The 14,700-nt window shown below is 42.8% G+C and overlaps 1 protein-coding gene across 4 annotated transcripts in view; it reads right to left on the bottom strand.

Moving 5' to 3' along the window:
- Positions 1-11,532, bottom strand: part of zdbf2 (zinc finger, DBF-type containing 2) — a 30,198-nt gene extending 18,666 nt beyond the window's left edge. For 2 of the 4 annotated variants that reach the window (XM_043693325.1, XM_043693327.1), the window contains exons 1-2: positions 11,271-11,532; positions 2,875-2,959 (exon numbers count right to left, since the gene is read on the bottom strand). The gene's annotated coding sequence lies outside the window, so the exon portion shown is untranslated. The remainder of the gene's footprint in view (positions 1-2,874; positions 2,960-11,270) is intronic. The other 2 variants (XM_043693326.1, XM_043693328.1) reach the window with 1 other exon arrangement.
- Between the last annotated feature and the right edge of the window lie 3,168 nt (positions 11,533-14,700).

Below are 14,700 nucleotides of genomic sequence, written 5' to 3'. Positions count from 1 at the left end.
ATTCAATATTTTCAAGGCCAATATAATACTTTTTGGACTTTCAGGGAAGCATGGAGGAGATGGGAACATGCAGGCAGGTGACGGTAGCCAGGCTCAGAGCCAGATGGCCTCCTATTTCTTTGGCCTGCCTGAGTAGTAGGAATTTTGAGTTGTTTCCAGATGGCTGTCTTTTGCAAACTGAAACACATACAAACAAACAAACAAACGAACAAAGGTCTGAAAAGCATGAAAGCAGACGCTGAAGTTAAGTGATTCTATCATCCAACGTGTCTCCCAAAAGAATCATTACAGAATCATTACGGCATAGCAGGACATGTTGCAGGATTTGAAAACAGAACATTCAGGATATAAAGAACTTGGTAAATTATATTCATGTTAATAGTAGCTCTGTTCCAGGTAAAACCAAAAGGTGCTTTGCGTGTAACTCTAAATTGCACATATCCTATCCCTGTCTGAGTGCTAGCAGTGAATGGCAATGACCAAAACACAAGTGAAGGGGAAACAAAACTTATGAATAAGATTACCTGAACTCTTCTTCCCTTACATGTACATCAAAGCATTACTTATCCCGTTTATAAAGATGATGCTTTGAGATTTTTCAATCCTAGTTTCAACAGGAATTCAAAACTCTGAATTAATGACGGAGTCATAGAGTTTTATAGCAAAGTTCAACTCATCCATGCCAACCAGATATTCTAAATTAATCTAGTCCCACTTGCCAGCATTTGGCCCTTATCCCTCTAAACCCTTTCTATTTATATACCCATCTGGATGCCTTTTAAATGTTGTAATTGTACCAGTTTCCACAACTTCCCCAGGCAGCTCACTCCATACATGCACCACCCTCTGTGTGAAAAAGCTGCCCCTTAGGTCCCTTTTATATCTTTCCTCTCTCGCCTTAAACCATATCCTCTAGTTTTGGACTCACTTACCCTAGAGAAAAAGAACTGAGCAATTCGCCCTATCCATGTCCCTCATGACTTGTATAAACCCCAATAAGGTCATTCCCTAGCCTCCGAGGCTCCAGGGCTAATATCTCCAGCCTATTCAGCCTCTCCCTGTAGCTCAAACCTCCAAACCCGACAACATCCTTGTAAATCTTTTCTGCATCCTTTCAAGTTTCACAAAATCCTTCCCATACCAAAAGTTCCTGTTTAAAATGGGGGCTGCTGGATGCATGACAGTGAGGGGAGAAAAAAAAGGATCTTCCACAGGCTGGTGAGAAGATTAAAGACAAGACAGCTGCAAGATCTTAAAAGTCTGAGAGAAGTTGTTATAAACAGCAAACTCAACAGCATCATTCTAATGTGGTGGTGTTTAGGGACGGCGGGGGGGGGGGGGCAGGTAGTGAAAACAGTGAGAGAGACGAGAATGGAAATGTTATGAAGAATGTCTTTGCCAGCAAGAAAGGGTATAAAAGTCAGTGTTTTTAAGATTGAGGAGGTAATTCACACTCTCCTATTATTTTGGAGAAGTTCAAAAAGCATTGGACTGTTTACTGTAAAAAAAAAGTTCACAGTTAAAACAAGAATCCAATATTCACCGTATCTACGTTCTGCAAACAAGAAGCCTGCTATAGCAGAAAGCTTATGGGTGCACTGGCTCTGATAACTTACAGCAAAGCTACAATGTCAAACCCAGCCAGGAGCAGTTCCACAGCCCTCAGCAGGAAGTTGGCCTTATGGAGTCAGATGTACAGCACGGACTAGAGGACAATCTCTACCGGCAACTGCTATATCCTTGACAAAAGGGAAACAAGCTAGGTCTTCAACCCTGTCACAGTAGTCCAAAATCAGCATCCATGCTGTCATTTTTGTGTGTATGTAATTAGACGAAATCAACACAATTTCAGGCATATTGAACCAAAGCAATTTTGCTGATACTTAATTCCCTTGAGATGGAAAGCATTGTAAGTGTATTGGTTAAACAAGCTTAAAAAAACCCCCAGAAAACCTAGACCACTCTTACTATTGAATGCTTGATATCAAATATCCTGAAAATAGGAATGCAAGATGTTGAAATGGAGTCTAAAGATTTAAAAAGACTAAAAGCAGCCGATACCATTGCCTCATAAGGCAATTTGGCACATCATCAGTTGTTTACATAAGGCCCTTAATGACCTCCCTAGTGAAGCTTATTTAGTGGCTTCTTTCAGTAATTGCAAAAATATTCTACTCAGCTATTGTAGTTCATAAACACTGCTTCCAAGGGCAGGGGGGCTGTGTGCCAAAAATAAAAGGGAGCGATATTTTTAATATCGCCTTTCTTAACCACAGGACATCCCAAAATGGTTCACAGCCAACAAAACCTTTATTTTGAAGCACAGTCACTTGTGAAATTGGTTGCCCTGTTTCCCATGTTAATAAAGGCAGATAGAGCACGCTCAGTGTAATGCATCACCCAAAAGATGATACCTCCGACCTCTCCACTGATTAGCACACCCCGTGCGACAGTGGAGACCCTGGAACAGGAACCTGAACTCATGACCTTCTGAACCTGACAGTAGAGTGCTCCTGACTAGAGGGCAGCTGACACAGGACACGTAGTAACCCAAACCCACTGAGTCAGCAGCAATGCTCTGCCAAGGAATAATATGAATGGATGAGTGACTTCATTTAAAAAAAAAGCAGACAGATACACATTCTAAGAATTTGCTGAGCATTTACACAGCAGAATCGAGCCCTCTGTTTTATAAAACCTGTTGCTCAATTACTGGTCAGTTCAACCGAGTGATTGCTGAGGAAAGAATAGATTTCGCACAGTGTTCCAGCATTGGGATTGACCAAGAGACAACAAAATCATTAAGTGAGATTTCCTTCAAACTTAATGCAGAGGAAATGGGAATCTGTCGGCTCCTGGGTTTTGTTACCTTACCTCTTTCTCTCTCTGGAGTGCAAATAATTCATGGATTTGACCTGGCTGGTACCTCACCCCAAGAAGGCATTCTTCAAGTGCTGCTCTGAAGAAGTGAATACGAACAAGTTACTCGTGCAATGAGCCCAACCCCAGAACCCCACAGGTCACGGGATATTGAAGCATGAAGAAACCCCCTCACTACTTTCTCAGAAGGATGCATTGCAGACAGAAAATAAAACCTGAAAAATTATCCACCTGTATGACGCAGTACTAAATCAGCTCCAACCACACTGAGCCACAAAGACAGAATTAAATTGTCCTGAACTGTGAAGTGGTCTCTGTTCCAATGGCGTATTGTAACACGGATTTAAAATTGGTCCTGAGCTACAACATAAAATATAATCCAGCTAATAGTGAGTGTAAACGTTGCTGGCAAATCCATTCAATCGCTCACAGAACTATGAAACAAGCCAGGTCAATCTGAGCCCCCCATGTTACTGAAAGAAACTGGGTCAGAGTGTTATGTACAGTACATGAATGAATAACATCTAACCCATTCAAACAGTTGCACCAATAGTCATGTGAGGAGGGTACATTAATCAGTCAACAGCATATAATTATACAACACAATGCAGTACAATATCCCATGTCACTTCACAAAACCAGAGGAAATGTGACACCCAGCCCACGTAAGGGGACATTTGAATAGAACTGGCCAAAGAAATAGGCTTTTAGAAGCATCCAGGAGATGGAAAGAGACAGAGGTTTGGTGAAGTTGTCATGCTTGTGCCTACAGCTTTCTAGGCTCAGTCACCAACAGCGGAGCAACAAAAGAAAATGGACCGGACTAGATATCCGGAGGGCTACAGGAGGTTGGACTGGTAAAGTCATATGGCCACTTACAAACGAGAATGAGAGTTTTAAAACTGGGCTGTTGCTCGACTGGTAGCCAATGTAGGTCAATGAGTATAGGATGACAAGAGAACAGGGGCCCTTACCTTTGTCACTAGGGAGTGACAGTGGACTTGCTCTGCCAGTTGATTTGTGTATCAGGGCTGGAATAACTCGATGCCCTAATAAAGATCAGTTTTTTTCTTAACATGTCATAGTTCATGGAAATTGCAGTGAATATTAAATTGCAGCAAGCTATTTTGTGTAATGCTGTCTCTGCCGAGACCATGTTGCACAACAATAGATGGAGAATGTTTACAGCAGAAACATTCTAAACCTACACCACACAATAGACCAGGGGAATGTTCATAATATCAACATTCCGAGCTAACACTGCATGTCAAACACAGCCACACGGTGAGGAGGGCTCTTGCCCATCGTGCCTCACTGAAAGAGCTCTCCAATTAGAACTGCTCTTTCACCATCCTCCTGCAGATATCTCTAATGAAAGCATCAACTCAATTCCCTCTTGAACGTTGCTAAGAAATCCACTTTCATCGCCCTTTGAAGTCGGTGCATTTCAGAAAACAACGCACTGAACCAAATGACCTCCCTCACTTGTTCTCTTGTATCTTATTGTAAATTTCTGGTTACCGACTCATCTGCTGTATCAAAACTCTGCGTAATTTTGAACGACTCGGTTAACTCTCCCTTGAACCTTCTCTGCTTCAAGGAGAACAGTCCTAACTTCTCCAGTCATGTTGTGCTGTGTACTGGAACTGTTCAGAGACATGTCCCCTTGTAACTTTGCAAAGGCCCCCTTTGGATTATACTGAAACCTAACCAGTCACCTCTGAAGTTTATTCAGAGAACAGTGCAGGTAAAAAAAAAAATTGAAAGCTAAATTAGTTTTTAAATTTACAGCAACTGAAATTCAAAGATGCATCGTTTGATTAATTTTCAATACTTAGATTTCATTCAGAGACCAAGCTGCGCACCCACCTTCGTCCAAAAACCAAGCTAGGCCAACACATTAAAGACGAAAATTACATATAGCTAGAGACAGCATTTGACTTAACTTGGAAATGAAAATTGCAAATGACATGAAAGTTGGCCACGTGGTTCACAATGATACCAGTAACTCGGTTGGGTGAGAGGCAAATAGAATTCAATCCACAGAATTTTAAGCATTTTGAAGTAAAGCAACCTAGGAAATACCCCAAGGAAGATACTGGGAGGGACAGAGGAAGTGCATGTTCACAGGTCCCTGAAAGTGGCAGAACAGGTAGGCAGGGACGACATAGGGAATAGAGCTGTACAGCACAGAAACAGACCCTTCCGTCCACCTTTTCCATGCCGACCCGATACCCTAAATTTATCTAGTCTCATTTGCCAGCAGTTAGCCCACATCCCTTGATACGCTTCCTATTCATATACCCATCCGGATGACTTTTAAATGTTGTAATTGTACCAGCCGCCACCAGTTCCTATGGCAGCTCATTCCATACACATGCCTCCCTCTGTATGAAAAAGTTGCCCCTTCGGTCCCTTTTATACACTTTTCTTCATTGGGTGAAGTTTTGCATGTGAAGCAGGGCATAATGCTGAAGCTATACAAGACGTTGGTCAGTCCACAGCTGAGAGCTGTACTTACATTCATAACACAGCTGCCATAGTTAGAGTGCAGAGGTTATTTACAAGAATATCGGCAGGGTTTGAAAGTCCCAGGTCAGAGGAGAAATTAGAAAGGCTGTGATTGTTTTCCTTAGTACAGAGGAGGCGGAGTAGTGACTGAATCAAGGTTATGAAATGATGAGGGGCTTGGTTAAAATTGACAGAGAAGACGTCTTTCCAGGGGCTAAGATTTAAGGTGATCAGTAGAAGACTTAGAGGGGATATGAGGAAACTGTTTTTCACCCAAAGCGGGGAAATAACTGCCAAATTAGGTGGTTGAGGGAGAGACCCTTTCACTTTGAAAGGATCCTAGATGTGCGTCTGAAGCTTCATATCCAGTAGGGTAACGGACCACATGCTGAAGGGTGTGATTAGAACAGGTGACTAGTTTATTTAGCTGGGGCAAACACAATGGGCTAAATGGCCTCTTTTTTTGTACCATAACCAGCTTATAGGTTCTAAGAACACAAACTTATTTATTTCAGTGCAGGCATCACTGGCTGGTCAGCATTTATTGTCCATCCCTAGTTGCCCTTGAGAAGGTAGTGGGAGCTGACTTCTTGAACTGCTGCAGTCCGCCTGCTGTGGGTTGACCAACAATGCCATTACGGAATGAATTCCAGGATTTTGACCCAGCAATAGTGAAAGAATGGTGATATATTCCCAATGCAGGATGGTGAGTAGCTTGGAGGGGAACTTGCAAGCGGTGGTATTCCCATTTGTCTTTCCAAATTTGAGTAAAGACATTCTGGCTATTGAGGGAGTGCAGCGTAGGTTCACGAGGTCAATTCCTAGAATGGCGGGACTATCTTATGTTGAAAGATTGGAGCGACTGGGCTTGTATACCCTTGAGTTTAGAAGACTGAGAGGGGATCTGATTGTGACATATAAGATTATTAAAGGATTGGACACTCTGGAGGCAGGAAACAGGTTTCCGCTGATGGGTGAGTCCCGAACCAGAGGACACAGCTTAAAAATGGTAGGCCATTTAGAACAGAGATGAGGAGAATCTTCTTCACCCAGAGAGTGGTGGGTGTGTGGAATGCTCTGCCTCAGAGGGCAGTGGAGGCCCAGTCTCTGGATTCATTTAAGAGTTGGATAGAGCTCTCAAGGACAGTGGAATCAAGGGTTATGGAGATAAGGCAGGAACAGGATACTAATTGAGTATGATCAGCCATGATCATAATGAATGGTGGTGCAGGCTCGAAGGGCAGAATGGCCTACTCCGGCACCTATTGTCTATTATCTGCTGCACTTGTCCTTCTAGACAGAAGCGGTCGTGGATTTGAAAAGTGCTGTCTCATGCTCTTTGACGAATTTCTGCAGGAATCCAAGTGGACTATTTGGCCTTTAAGCCTGCGCAATCTTTTGCAAAGGCCATGGATGATTTTATTGTGATCTTAATAAACTTCTGTTCTGCTACTGTTCCCACTCCTGCATACCTTGATTTCCTGGTCCATCAAAAATCTAACTCAGCTTGAATATAGGATCAGAGCATATTGTTAAGTAAACATTTTGAAATCAGTTTTATCCACAAACACTGTCAGCATTAAGTGCCGAAACCATTGTTGGGGGCAGAGTGAAATTCATACATCCAATAGTCAACTCGTCTGCTGTTGATCAGCCATCCCAAAGTGACCTCGTCCCATTTGCCAGCATTTGGCCCAAATCCCTCGAACCCTTCCTGTTCGTGTAGCCACCCAGCTGTCTTAAATGTTGTAATTATAATCCTCTCCACCAATTCTTCTGACGAAACTATACATGTCTAAATCAAGAACACTCAACACAAGCCTAAAATACTTCAAATGCAATGCAAACTATTCCAAGTGCGAACAGTTTTGATTATATTGAATATGCATTTTTAAAAAAAGACTATTTGGTCTAGTTGGTCTATATTAACTCAAATTTCCACCTCAAAAGTGCAGAATAAGTGGTCACCCATGTAAGACAAAGATGAGGAGGAATTTCTTCTCCAAGGGTAATAAATCTGCAGAAATATGTACTGCAGCGTGCACTCAAAAGCTGGATTATTAATTATATTCAAGGCTGAAATAGACGGAATTTTAAATCAGTAAGGGAATCACGGGGCATGGAGACAAAGGCAGGAAAGTGCAGTTAAATCAGCTATGATCTCATTGAATGACAAAATAGACTCGATGGGCCAAATGGCATACTTCTGTCCCATGTCTGTAGCCATCACCAACATAAGGAATCTTATTTGTCCCCACCATTCCATATGATGATAACTGCCACATTCTCACCACACTCCAGCCACAATTTCTTCCTGAATTTAATACTGAAACTTCTGTTTTATTTTGGTTAAATTCAGAAAAAGAAAATAATCTGATCACAACCTAGGATATGATAAAAACACAAGCTGATCATAATCTTCTTGCAGAGTAGTAATTAAGTCAAAGTTGTACCCTTGGTTTTCAGTGCATTTGGGACATATAGTTGACTCCACAACATGCTGGAGACCATCCTACAACTTCAGACAATCAGAGCTCGGCAATTGCACACTTTTGGATCAGAAAATTAAAGGGTGAAGGTCTGGTCCGCTGTCCGGATTATATACTAAGCCTTACTCCAATGCTATCTTTTCAGTTCAGATCCTAAAGAGGTCCAATCTACTCACTCAAGTGGACATAAAAGATTAATGATACTATTGCAAGATTACTCTTCCTGGAGCCCGGGGCATTGCTTACCCTCTATCATATACCCAGGAATAGATGATCTTGAGTTGATAGAAAAAGGGATTTTGTCTAAGTTTGTCTTGCAATAAACGTTATATTTGCAAGAAATACAGATGATCTGTTCATCATATTATCATTTGGATGTATGCAAATTGTTTCCAACATAAATAGTTGCTTAATATCAAAAGTACTACATTGTCTCCAGATGCTTTATAGCCATCGGGAGATTATATAGTACCTTGCACAAAGTGCAACATTTTATTTCAATTTAACATTTAAAAAAGGAGTTGGGACTAGTTTTCCCAAATATTGAAACTTTGCAAATTCATTAAATAGCTTATTATTAAAACTGTGTTAATGGTCAGTTAAATGTGTACAGCCTCGCAGTTCGCACTTTCAAAAACAGACTGAAGTGATAATTGGTGTAAAGGTATTGCCCCAATCCAGGGAAAAAAAAGACGTGTTTAATTCATTCACAGGCTAGGCCAACATTTAGTTCTCCTCTTTGGCTGCTGTTGAGGTGGTGGTGGTGAGTTGCTTTCTGAATCTCTGCAGTCCATGTGGTGTAGCTACATGCACAATGCTATTGGAAGGAAGTGACACAATTTTAACCTGGAGCCACTGAAAGAACAGTGCGATAGTTGCAATCAATTATAGTTTATGGCTTGGAGAGGAAGCTGATGGTGTTTCCCATGCATCTGCTACCTTTGTGCAAAGTGGGTACTGCTGTAGGTTTGGAAACTGCAAACGAAGGAGACTTGGTGAGTTGGTACAGTTGGTCTTGCAGATAATATGCACTGCAACTGTCAGCGGTGGAGAGAGTGCATGCTGAACATGTTAAATGGAGTGGTAATCAAGCAGGTTCCTTGGTCCGGGATGATATCAAGCTTCTTGAATGTTGTTGGAGCTACACTCATCCTGGCAATTGGGGAATATTCCACCACACTCCTAAATTCTGCCATGTGATCTGATTTATTGTCAGATACACCTAAGTACAGTGAAAAAGGTTTTGTTTTGCATGCAGTACAGGTAGATCATAAGATGATTGAACAGAACAAAGCGTACAAAGTTATGGCTGCACAGGTGTACAAAAGCAACATCAACATTAGATTTGAAATTTGAGGGGTCCGTTCAGCAGTCTAATAACAATAGGTAAGAAGCTGCTTTTGAAACTGTTGGTCCACGTGTTTAAGCTTTTATATCTACTGCCTGATGGAAGATGTTGGAAGAGATTATAACTGGGGTGAAGTTTTTGATAATGTTGACTGCCTTTCTACAACAATGAGATGATGCACAGGCTTTGAAGAGTGAGTTGTAACAGAATTACCAGCATCTAGTCTTGTCTGATGGCAACTTTTACCTTATTACTGTGGCTATAGTCCCAGAGGATTATCAGGTTGCTCTCTCAGAGATATGAGTGGTGGTGGTCTAAGACGAGGTCACCACTCCTCAGGCAAGGTACAGGAATTGAACTGATGCTGTTGGTGCCATACTGCATCACAAACCAGCCAGTCAACTCCTATCCACAATAGTATCCATGCATGAACACATGAAGATCACTGAGCCCATTAGCTGTAACCTGACCATTTTCACAATTCCAGTTTGAGGTTAAAAAAAACCTAAAAGTACCAATTTTTGTATTTTTTTTTAGTCTGTAACTTCAAAAGATTACCAGTACTAGTATCACATTACTTCCAAACATCACACACATCTGACAACAGAAGGGCTCCTGTGGTGCAGTGGTAATGTACTTAAAAATGTGTTGCTGGAAAAGCGCAGCAGGTCAGGCAGCATCCAAGGAGCAGGAGAATCGATGTTTCGTGCACAAGCCCTTTGGACCCAACCAGGACAACCAGTACCTACAACAAATCTGAAGTCTCCAGCAACAGACCTCCCTCCGGATCCTCTGCAAGAAGGGCTAGTGCCCGAAATGTCTATTCTCCTGCTCCTTGGATGCTGCCTGACCTGCTGCGCTTTTCCAGCAACACATTTTTAAGCTCTGATCTCCAGCATCTGCAGTCCTCACTTTCTCCTGCAGTGGTAATGTGTCTACCTCTGGGCCAGGAAACCTTGGTTCAAATCCCACATTCTCTCAAAGTGTGTAATAAAATTTCTGAACTGGTTAATTAGAAAATATCTGCATCGAATTACAAACTTGGAATCAACAATACCTGACAGTGCAAAACCTACCAGGCTGCCACTGGATCCCTGCCACAAATTCAACATTAAAAAGATGGACGCTGCAGCTTAACACGAGACTGCACACTGTCAGCTGTCAACTGCAGATCTCAATTCAGTTAATGCAGGGAGAGAAACACTACTTGCTGACTTCGAAGGTGCTAACACAACTCACTCAAAAGTACCCCCCCCCCAAACGATAGGGGAATTGGATCAAATTAAAATATCTTGATTCAAAATAGGCCTAGCTTCTGCTGTCAAACTTGTGCACAACATTGGTTAATCTTCAGGCAGAGACGAATAGAATTTTGATTCGATACCAGATGCACAAGCTTTGATCGAAATCATTTGCTTACAGCTCAAAATATATTCTACAAGGCCATCAGTTGCAGTCTTTAAGCACACAGGAAGCAGAAAGTTTACATTGACTGTTAGACTTATACGAGCTTAGCCAGACGTCTTCAGTAAACGCAACTGCTTATTCTGTCTCTTTAGAAATGGCCTGCCTTAAAAACTCCAGAAAACACACGTTTAAATGGTGACGCTTGAGCTGCACGAGTAACACCTGTCTCCTTCCCCCTCCTCGACCATTGACAGCTCAGCAGTTGCTGACAGACCGGGGGGGTGTCAGGAGAAGGATTAAGATTCCGGTGTTGAGGTCAAGCGAATCAAAACAAATAGAATTCGCGTTAGAGCAGATGGGTTGCCCTGGTGGGTGGAGTAGACAATCGTCCGAATGCATTTCAACACTACCACCTCAGCCCCCCCCCCCCGTGCGAAAATAAAACCAAACTCTTTAGCTGATGTGTTCCCCCTAGGGCTTGAAAAGATACACCGCGCAAATTGCAACATTGAAAGTAACAAGTAAATTGAGCGGTCCCCGCGTGGTACTACGGATTCGCCTCGCGCGCGCGCACACACACGTCTCTCCCAGTCGAGTAGGGCCCCCAGATACACAGCGTCGCCCCCTCCCCTTACCGTGCCTTTCGAGCGCGCTGAATGTGCTTCCACCCTCACGGTCAGAGTTCAGCTGCTTCCTGCTCTACTTCCTGGCCACCCTTAAAGGGGCTGCAGGGCGATTTGCTGGCCGCCGACGCGGAAACGCGGCCGCGCCCACCGTTAAAGGGACACCTCGACTTCATGTTTCCCCACAGGCCCGGGAGGGAACGCCCGGAGACGACTGCACCATAGAAAGCCGAGGCTCCCAGAAAAGAAAAAGGAAATTTTTGTTCCCTTCCCATCCCCACCACGCACAGGAGCTTGACGTTTTTTAAAAAAAAAACAAAGCGCTGAAAGCACTTGGACGTGCCAGCAACTGGAAAAAAGCAAATATGAATATCTGTAAGCAAAACCTGCCATCGGTTTTGTTAGAATGCACTTCAAAGTGTTTCATTTGACTCTGGCTGCTATTCAAAACTGAGCAGGAATTACAGGAAAGATCCTGGACAGGGATAATTTCAGTACTTATTCCACATTAGCAACTGCAGATGGACACATTTAGGAATGGAGGCGTGTCGATGCTCTGGCTGTTGAGGTCCAGTTGGAACAACAAGTCAACGACCAAGGCTCACCCTTCTCCACATTTCTCAATGCAAACGGTGTATTCGAGACTCCGTGCACCCGTGGTCACACAAAGATGGTGGCACTTTTGCCAGGTAATTGTCAAGGCAGAGGACAGATCTTGAAGCAAAAGGTCGAAGATTGCGACACTTGGAAGAAACACAACAGGCGAAACAGCAGAAAGATACTAAACAACATCCTTAGATTTGAGAATTAGCGTTTAAGATCTGGATTCAACACACAGCTATTTTCTGGATCGGGATCGGATCGGGATTAACAATTAAATGCCACCCCCCGCTAAGATATTGACACTTCTGCAGCTATGATAGGCATCGATGAACAGCAAACAAGTCAATCCTTTCTTCATTGTGAATTAAGGCATTTTCCCTCAAATCAACGAGATTAGTGATTTTTCTCCCTTCTATGACTCTTACTCCTGAGGAGTTATTTGGTATCAGTACATGACAGGATTCAACCAAGTCAAAACACTGTTTAAGATAGGTGAACTAATTTTTGAGATGGGACTTGCTCGGAGCGAGTATTTCACTGTTACAAATCACGCTACTTGTTGGATGATTTAGTCAGGACGTAACAACTGCAAAGACACGGGTGCCGACAGGGCTCAGATTGCTGTCACTATACAACGTGCAATTGATCAGAGTAAAAATGGGAGTTCAGTGGTTGGAGAGAAGTTTTGTCAACTATTAAACTCAAGGCAGTCTGGAGTGCATCGGCTCTTCCAGCTACCCCTCAAACCTGCAGCTCTGCCAATAAGTGTTTTGTCACAAAAAAATTGCTGCACTTAATTTGACTGTTCTACACATCGTTGTCATAGACTGTGAAAGGTCAGTTCTACAGCTTAAAAAGATTTTATTTGAGACATTCTAGCAACTACATCACCACATGCTATGACAGAACACATTTCAAGTACAAAACAGGCTTTGCGCATGATTCTACGAATATATTACTACAAGAATAACTTTCATTTGTACTGCACTTTTCACAACCTACGTCCTTAAAACATTAACTTTAACAAATTGAAACTAGGCAATCAACTCAACAGGACAACGTCAGAGTCAAAGTCGTGCAAATAGAGCAAGAAAAACTGTAGTCATGAGAATAAAGCATAAATTTAGCCAGTTCAATGTATAACTAATCATGTTAGCTAGCGCTGGAACAATTTTTTTTTGAAATCCAGGGTCAGACAGGGCACATCTTAACTGAAAAATGGCACTCCACAGTGCAGCAGACCTTGAGTACACATTGGACGTGCCTAGACAGCACTTGAAGTTTCTGAACTGGGACTCAATTTACTACCAAAAAGATGGCATCTAAAGTGTAAATGATTTCACTTTCACTTGGTTAAAGTGTGCAATTATGCACACCAGTGAAGCACAATCTGCAGAAACAGCCTGACAAAGGCTAAATCCAGAGCGTGGTGCTGGAAAAGCAAAGCAGGTCAGGCAGCATCCGAGGAGCAGGAGAATTGACGTTTCGGGCATAATCCCTTCCTCAGGATTCCTGCTGAAGGGATTATGCCTAAAACACACTCCTGCTTCTCGAATGCTGCTTGACCTGCTTTGCTTTTCCATTACCACACACTCTATTCTGATCTCCAGCATCTGCAGTCCTCACTTTCTCCTTAAAAAAAGGCTGAGGCTTTCAGTTATGAAAAGCTCAGTTAAGAATGCAGAAATCATTTTCTATTGCAGGGAATAACGTAACTACTCATCAACACAAGTTACTAAGAAATTCAGAAGAAACATTCACCCAGTGCAGGAAAAACATGGGGCTCGTTATATGCAGTGGTTGAAGAAAGAGTTTGGATGCATTTAAGAAAAATCAGGTGGAAAGATGAAGACTATTCAAGGAGAACATAAGTACAGACACTGGCAGCTCATGGAATGGCCTAGTGAACAAACCTAGGCAGCATTGTACACTAGGTGTTAGTCTATATCCATATCCCTTAGTAATTTTAATGGGCAACCCTGTGGCAGACAGTGAAAGCAATTGTGAGATCATTTTGCATCAAAAGATAGATCAGGATTCTTTCTAGATGGTACATTGTGAAATACAATGGATGTCCAAAATGACTTGGTGATTCAGGCATAAAGATCTTGAAGAAAATGGCACAGTGGCTAGTACTGCTGCCTCTCAGCACCAGGGACCCAGGTTAAATTCCCACCTCAGGTGACTATGTGGAGTTTGCACATTCTCCCTGTGTCTGTGTGGGTTTCCTCCCACAATCCACAAAGCAGGCTAGGTGAATTGGCAAAGCTAAATTGCCCAGTGTTAGATGCTTTAGTCAGGGGTAAATATAGAGAATGGGTCTGGGTTGGTTACTCTTCAGAAGGTCAGTGTGGACTTGTTGGGCTGAAAGGCCTGTTTCCATAGTGTAGGGAATCTAATCTAATCTAATCAGGACCAGAGTACAAAGAAATACTACTGCAGTTACGAGCTCACTCGGGAGTACTGACAGCAGATTAGATTAGATTACATTACAGTGTGGAAACAGGCCCAACAAGTCTACACCGACCCGCCGAAGGGCAACCCACCCATACCCCTACATTTACCCCTTACCTAACACTACGGGCAATTTAGCATGGCCAATTCACCTGACCTGCACATCTTTGGACTGTGGGAGGAAACCCACACAGACACAGGGAGAATGTGCAAACTCCACACAGTCAGTCGCCTGAGGCGGGAATTGAACCCGGGTCTCAGGCGCTGTGAGGCAGCAGTGCTAACCACTGTGCCACCGTACCGCCCAGTGGTGGCCCAGTGGTCCAAAGAACATCCTTCTTAAACCTGACTTCAGGGGTTTAACTATGAGCAAAATAATACATAG

The sequence above is a fragment of the Chiloscyllium plagiosum genome, chromosome 7 (genome assembly GCF_004010195.1).
Source record: "Chiloscyllium plagiosum isolate BGI_BamShark_2017 chromosome 7, ASM401019v2, whole genome shotgun sequence".
Classification (NCBI taxonomy): Eukaryota; Metazoa; Chordata; class Chondrichthyes; order Orectolobiformes; family Hemiscylliidae; genus Chiloscyllium; species Chiloscyllium plagiosum.
Note: the sequence above shows the minus strand (reverse complement) of the source record. Positions and strands in the feature narration are given on the sequence as shown.